At 40.4% G+C, this 6918-nt stretch overlaps 1 protein-coding gene across 1 annotated transcript in view; it reads left to right on the top strand.

Annotated features, from left to right (window-relative positions):
• The first annotated feature begins 2110 nt into the window (after positions 1-2110).
• Positions 2111-6918, top strand: part of kdm6ba (lysine (K)-specific demethylase 6B, a) — a 192769-nt gene continuing 187961 nt past the window's right edge. The window contains exons 1-3 of the mRNA XM_070548070.1: positions 2111-2657; positions 4930-5026; positions 5549-5589. The gene's annotated coding sequence lies outside the window, so the exon portion shown is untranslated. The remainder of the gene's footprint in view (positions 2658-4929; positions 5027-5548; positions 5590-6918) is intronic.

The raw sequence follows: 6918 nt of genomic DNA, 5'->3' as shown, positions 1-6918 counted from the left end.
TGTCCAGTCCAGCTGCTACTGGGAAGCGTTCAAATCTGCGAATCCAGTTGGGCCAGTTGGAAAAGTCAGAAAAGTCAAAGTTTTCTGGCGGGTTTATGGAGAAGAGTGTATCCATCTTCTATCTCTCCAGCCTGGTAGAAGCCGCTAGCCTGAATCTAACGTTAGCTTCAGGTCGCTCTTAACTCTCGTACCTTTACAGTCTTGCAAGCTGTCTTCTGGAGGACCTCCGCAGTTGGGACGGGATCCGATCCCACTTCTGACACCATGTAATATCCTCAGATATCTCTTATTTAGGATTGACAGGCTCACCACTCTGTTACTCAGATGCTACTTTATTAGAACCGCTCCGGGGACCACATTTTCTGTAACACACTCATCCGTCCGTTATAATCATCCTACCTAAACAACTCCTTTTATTCTTACATCTGCTCCTGTTACACCAGTATGTGATAAAATTATCCTTTACGGGGTTTATGAAAGGCCATCCAATCCTCTACCCCCCGTGTGGCCAGAATATACCACTTGCAATTTAAGAGTTTCCGGTCTGGTCTGACATACCTGGCGCTGCAGTCTGGTTCCAGCATATTTCCTGCATGTTTGAGATCATTAACACAGGTGATTTGTTTAATTTAGTGATGAACCACTCCTGTAGACACTAATGAACGCTGGGGAGACATTTCAGCTGTTAGATTAAAGTGTTAAAAAGACGAACGCACAGCGAGGAGGTGCGTTTTGCTTTTGGTTCTGCAAACGGACACTAGTGGGCGCTAAAAGCAAGCCAAAACGGCCTAGTCTCTAAATGGCTGTTTCAGGTATCCACAATTCAGTTTTTCTTCATCAGATTAACATGTTAAGTTTCTTTTGTGCGTTCAGTCTGTGTGATCTAAATGCATTACTTGGTTCTTTTTTTAACACAGAAAAATAGTAAAAGTTTGTCAAAAAATAGGTCAAAACTTTTCTGTTAAAAAAAAGAACCAAGTAGTGCAACATTTAAAGTGTATTTTCCCTGGCGACAGGGGACAGCATATTCCTAAATCATTGCAAGTAAGCAGTGTTTTTGTGTTTGATTAAGACCTTACTAACGGATGGCCATTAAGATTAAAAAATCCCTGGGAATGCAACTTTCAAAAGAGTTCTTCATCAGATCGTTTGCTTGTCGCAAATTGACTATCACATCAGAGTCCCTTTCAACACTGGCAACAAGTGAAGAGGTAAATGTGTAAAAAAAAATAAACAACATTTATGACTGGTGAATGTTTTGTAATTGCGTGTTACAAATCAGTAAACGGGTTTTGACCTCGGGGGCTTCCGTAGGAGGAAACATGGTGCTTAATATGGTATTGCCCGGAGACTTACACCTGCTCCCATGTATTTTAGACCTAATGCTGTGGTTGTATGTTACAAAGCCACCAATTCTTTTCAACTGCATCATTTTCTTCATTTTCAACAACATTTCAATGGCTATTTCCAGAGATTAGGGTCATTGATATTTTGTAGATTATTTTTATTTTGCTTTTCCACACTCAGTTTAGATATCTAAATGTTTCCAGAAACAATTTTTCACATTCATGTGTGCAATTTGCTGTCTAGAGGGAATGTTGTGGATTTATAAAATTTGTGTTTGAGTAATTAGAGTCTAGTTCTAAAATACCCTCTCAGAGGGTATAGTTTCATTGTTCGGCAAGAGGAAATTGGGACTACATATTCTAATCCTAAAATCACAATAAAAAAAGAAAAACTTTGTGGGACGATTATGTGATCATCTGGCTTGCCATACGCCCGATTTCCCGGGAACTCTGGCCTTGTGCTTACATTACTAGAAAAGGTGAGACAAGGAACATCTGATGCCTGGAGTACATGTAGGCCCGGTAGTTCTACTCCTGGAGGGGGGGCTTGACTCCTGAACCAGAGAGGTATGAGGAGGTCTACACTATGAACTCCGGTCGCTCTCCATTGAACAGCACTTAATGAAGGAATGTGGACAACTTGTACTCGTGTATGTGTGTGTGTGTGTTTGTGTGTGTGTGTGTGTGTGTGTGTGTGTGTGTGTGTGTGTGTGTGTGTGTGTGTGTGTGTGTGTGTGTGTGTGTGTGGAGGCGGGGCGGTTAATGTCCGAGAATCTTCCACTGAAAATAAACCTGCATGAAGAGAAGGAGAGAGGGAGGAGGAAGAGCCATTCAACTGTGAGGAGGTGGGGGCAGAAGGGAAAGAAGCTCCGTTTCAATGGAATAAAAAAACTGCGCAATTTCTTGAAGGATCGTAATAGTGCTGCTGGTTTTTGTTAAGGGGCTGATCTCAGGGGATGGTTGCTACCCGAGCTGTGTTTGATTTTTATTATTATCTGAATGCCAGCTCAGAGGAGGAAAAGAGCTGTGCAATCATTTAGGAGGGCGATGTGACTGTACAGATGCAACATCACTGATGGGTCTCACGCTTTTTGGACACATTTGTCCTCCCCAGCAGGGACACTACACCTAAAGGCGGTTTGGATGTGGCTAAAAGGGGTGGACATGTCTTCTCTTTTTTGGATGAGAGGGTATTTTAAGGGGCTGCGTCATCCGAGCCTGGGCATTTTCAGATGGACTGCTGGGCAGAATTTTTACTATTTCCATGTTTTAATCTGCGCGGCTGGATTGTTTGTGGATTCCATCTAAAAGGTAAATGCATCTTCCTGCGTTTGTAACCTAAACCGTCCCAAAAAACTTGATCGGGGTCTCCGGGTTTCTAGTTTAACCGTATTTGTGCAATTATTAAGTTTACACAGATTCAAGTTCCAGTCCTGTTGTGTTTGATTTCCCTCTAAATTCAGGCTGAAACTGGGTTGGTGATGTCATGCTTTTCTAGACAAGAACAGAATGGGTTACGGGAAGGAAGGTGATGTCGCAATCTGTTTGTGTCGATCTCATCTCTTCATAATTCTGTTTAAAACGGGGCCACGGATCGCTATGGGGGTGTGATATGCAGCGCCTGATCGAGATGTGTTGGTCATTTTGTGGCCGAATAGCGGTTTTGTGAACGTAAGCTAAGAGATGTGCACGAGGACGGTGTGTCGCATTTTCGGTCTGAAATGTCATGTGGTGAAGTTGTGGCGGGTTCTTTACTATTTCCAGGAACGTTTGAATTTTCTTCCCTTGGATTTTCCTTTTTCCCTTCTGTCTCCACCCCTCTTCACGCTGATCCTCCTTCAATTCAGTTTTCTGCCACTGGATGGCGACACTTGACCGGGGCTCGTTCAGAAAACGATAGAGTGCGCCTCATTTAGACTCCTGCGCATATTACTGCCGCCCCGAGTCCAAAAAGAACAGCTGTTTTGAAAGATTTTTGTGAAATAGAAAGTGTTAAATATGTCAAGTAAGTTCACGAATCTATAGAATATGTTACAAAAACATATTCGCATTTAACGCTGTTAACTGTCCGCGAGAGGTGATCAGTCACCGCTAACTAACGTGTCGGCGATAGCAAAAGCGGCGACTCTGTTTACTTTCAGGCTCGTGCTCAGTTGTTTATCAGCTAACAGCTTCCTGATCATACTTTCTTTACTAATAATCAACCCAAATCATTCGTCTCCAGCAGAAAGCAGCATAATTTCATCAATCAACTATGGTGCTCTAAACTCCAGAGCTTTGTTCGTGTGTCCCCTCGTCGAAAACTGTTTTTCACCAACTTCGAACACATTCTTGTGTGTGAAATATCACTATTTCAGTGTTAATTTTGTTCGAAGTAGAAATATAAGACCATGCATTTATCAAACGACTCTACTCCACGAGGAATAATCCCGAGAACACTAGCAGACGCAAGCTAGGTGGGGAAAGTTTTCTTCTATGAACACATCTCAACAGAACACCTGTAAGAGATTTAACTATAAAATAAACGTGATTCTGGTCATGCTGCTGTGTTCAAATTCTAAAGCAAGCTGCATTTTATTCTTAATTTTTGTTACTTTTCGTCGTGTTTTCCCAGAATGCAACGGAAAAGCTCAGGTTTTGTTTTGGTTTATCGTCCTTCTGTGTCGCATTGACTAAAGTAATTTGGCAGATTTGCCGCTGAAACATTTGGTAAGCTATAAATGATCGCAGTTTCACAGAAATGGCCGTCTAGAAAACGAGGGGAACTGATCTTTTATGGCCAAAATAACTCTTTTATTTTCGGCATCATAAATATTGAGGATACGTGTTCTTAAAGGCCGATTTATTTGTTTGTTTGTTTATTTAATTATCTTGTATGCATCGATTCTTGATTGTACAGGATATATCTCTGCTGCCACTTTTACAGTAGCTTCAAATAAGGTAGTGAAAAATTACCATAATAAATATGTTATCGTCTATTTTTTTATCAAGTTGCACTTGTTGAAAATAGTCAGTCAGAGTCATGAATTTAATTTGGTAAAGTGATTTTTTTAAGAATAAGAAGATTTTTATTCAGCGCCACCTTCATGTTTTAGCTGCAGTGACCGGCTTTGTCCTCTAGGGGGAGACACACCCACACGTTTGCTCCTGTCTGATTTTGTAGATGAGTCCCGTGGATGGACTCCAGTCCATGCTGTCAGGGTTTTTATCTGCAGGGAAGTAAAATGGAAAACACGTAGAAGTTGTTTTAGTATTTTTCTGTTCTGGATAATCACAGAAAATTCACACTTTTTTGTCTTTTTGATTTTTAAATAAAAAAGAGCAAATATTCTAATAAAGTAAAATATTTTCCAACTAATTAGACAAAAATAGAAGTTATTTCTTACATTTGCCTTTTTAGGATTGACATGATTGTCAGATAATTTTTTTGTCTATTTTGTTAAAGACTGATTTTTTTTAGAGACATCTGACACTAAAACCATTGACTAAACTGCAAAAATTTAGATTTCATCTCCTAAATTGCTGGGTATCTATATAGATAATAAACGTTCAATATATAAATGTGCATTATTTGCCTTCACAGAGATAGAGAGAAGAACATGGCCAGACGGTGGTGTGGTGTGTTTGAGGAGCCACCACCACCAGACTGAAGAACATGGGCCTCTTGTTTGTTAGAGATGGTGAGCTCATATTTTACTTCACTCTTTAGTCTGCTACTTATATTCAACCAGGTTAATGAAACTAATAAGGATGCTGAAGCTGTGCATTTGTAATTCTTCCGTGCCTGCTATTATTTTAAAATCTAATCTTCTGCAGCTTTGGAAAAATTGTTTCTCTGTTATAAAAACATCATAGAGGCAGAAAGAAGTACTTGTGACTTTCAGATTCTTCAGCCGATCACAGTTCCAGGATGTTTTTAAACACAGCTTTTAGTTAAAGGCTTAATTTCTACAGAGTGTAAACCTGTGTCTACATTTGTTACCATGGTGACCCTAATTAGGCACTGACGGCAGTTTTACATTTCTTTTTATCCTGTTTTTTTTACCTTTCTGAAGTGGTTTATGTATCATGGTTTTGTTCTAGCGTAGCTAGCACATGAGCTGCGGGCAGCCTGGATAGTTTTACCGCTAATATCAGCTGACTAATTGGTCTGATCCATATCAGAGTCATTGTTTATATGTCAGTGTGGTTTCTTCCTGCAGGAAAATGACCTGCATCCCGCCGCAAGCCGACACCTGTTCAGGTGAGACCCTCTGACCTTTTATCTCCGTTTCGTCCTGCCTGTCTGCGCTGACAAACGAAACATGCTTGACAGGGTGGTCCTGCTTGGCTGGGATGTTTATTTGTCTGAGCTTCACGTAGACCCATGAGATGCTTCGTTTGCACCAGTATGATGAAACGTCCAAAGCTTTTTAAAGTTTCTATTATTACCTTGAGTTTGAGATCTTTGTACATTCCCACGTTTCACTGATGTTTTTATATAAAAGCACGTAGCTAGTGTTACTGCTGATTAGTATTCATCAGATATTGTTTCATAGATTATAGCTGTAACAACCCCAGATCCTTACAGCCTTTACTGGGGTGTGTATTTCTGATGCATCACCCCCCCTACCGTTTTGATCTGCCGCTCGGGGACAAAGACACACGCTTCTCTGTAAAGCTGCCGTCTCCAAGGACTGAGCTAAGTCTTACACACCTGATGTCTTTGTAGCTGATGCTGCTTTGTTACACACGTTTACAGCTGGTCCTGAATCAGATCAATTACACACATGAACGCCTGTGGAAACACGCTTATAATCTGGTTTCAGGTTAAATCGACACCCACCAGTGTGATCAGAGACGATCATACGTGTTGGGAAGTCACAAATGGGTTAGACGACAGCATTTTGGAAGGGTGGGGAATACTTCAGCTTTAGATAACGTGTAGTTTTTACCATTATTCTCTGGAAACATCCATTGAAATATTGTTGAAAATGAATTAAATGATGCCCAGTTGTTGAAAAATATTGGCGGTTTTGTAAACTATAACCATAAAATTTGATCTAAAATACATGGGAGCGGGTCTAAGTCTCTGGACGACGCCATATTAGATGCTGTGTTTCCTTCTACGGGAACCCGTGAGGACAAAATGCTTTTACTGATTTGTAACAAACGGTTACAAAACTTTCACTATTCATTGTTGTTTTACACATTTACCTCTGCCAGTGGTGAAAATGTCTGATGTGCTTGTTATTTTGCTGGAGGTTCTGCTCCCATTGATTTTTGACCCTAATGGCCATCCGTTGGTAAGGTCTTACTCAAACACAAAAATACCACTTGCTTGTAATGATTTAGGTATATACCTATGTATATTTATGTCGATGGTATATATTGGTACCTCCCCCATTGCTAGGAAAATACTCACTGTCACTTTCACTTCCTTTTCATTTGTCATCCTTTATTCTGCCTTTTTGTCACTATTTCATAAAAATTCATCTTGCGTCAACTTTTTTATTCGTTATTTTCTTTGCTCTTTTTATTTTTTCTCTGACTGTTCTCCCCTCATCCAACAAGGACATTAGCAGTAGCTCAG

Source organism: Nothobranchius furzeri, chromosome 2 (genome assembly GCF_043380555.1).
Source record: "Nothobranchius furzeri strain GRZ-AD chromosome 2, NfurGRZ-RIMD1, whole genome shotgun sequence".
NCBI lineage: Eukaryota > Metazoa > Chordata > Actinopteri > Cyprinodontiformes > Nothobranchiidae > Nothobranchius > Nothobranchius furzeri.
Note: the sequence above shows the minus strand (reverse complement) of the source record. Positions and strands in the feature narration are given on the sequence as shown.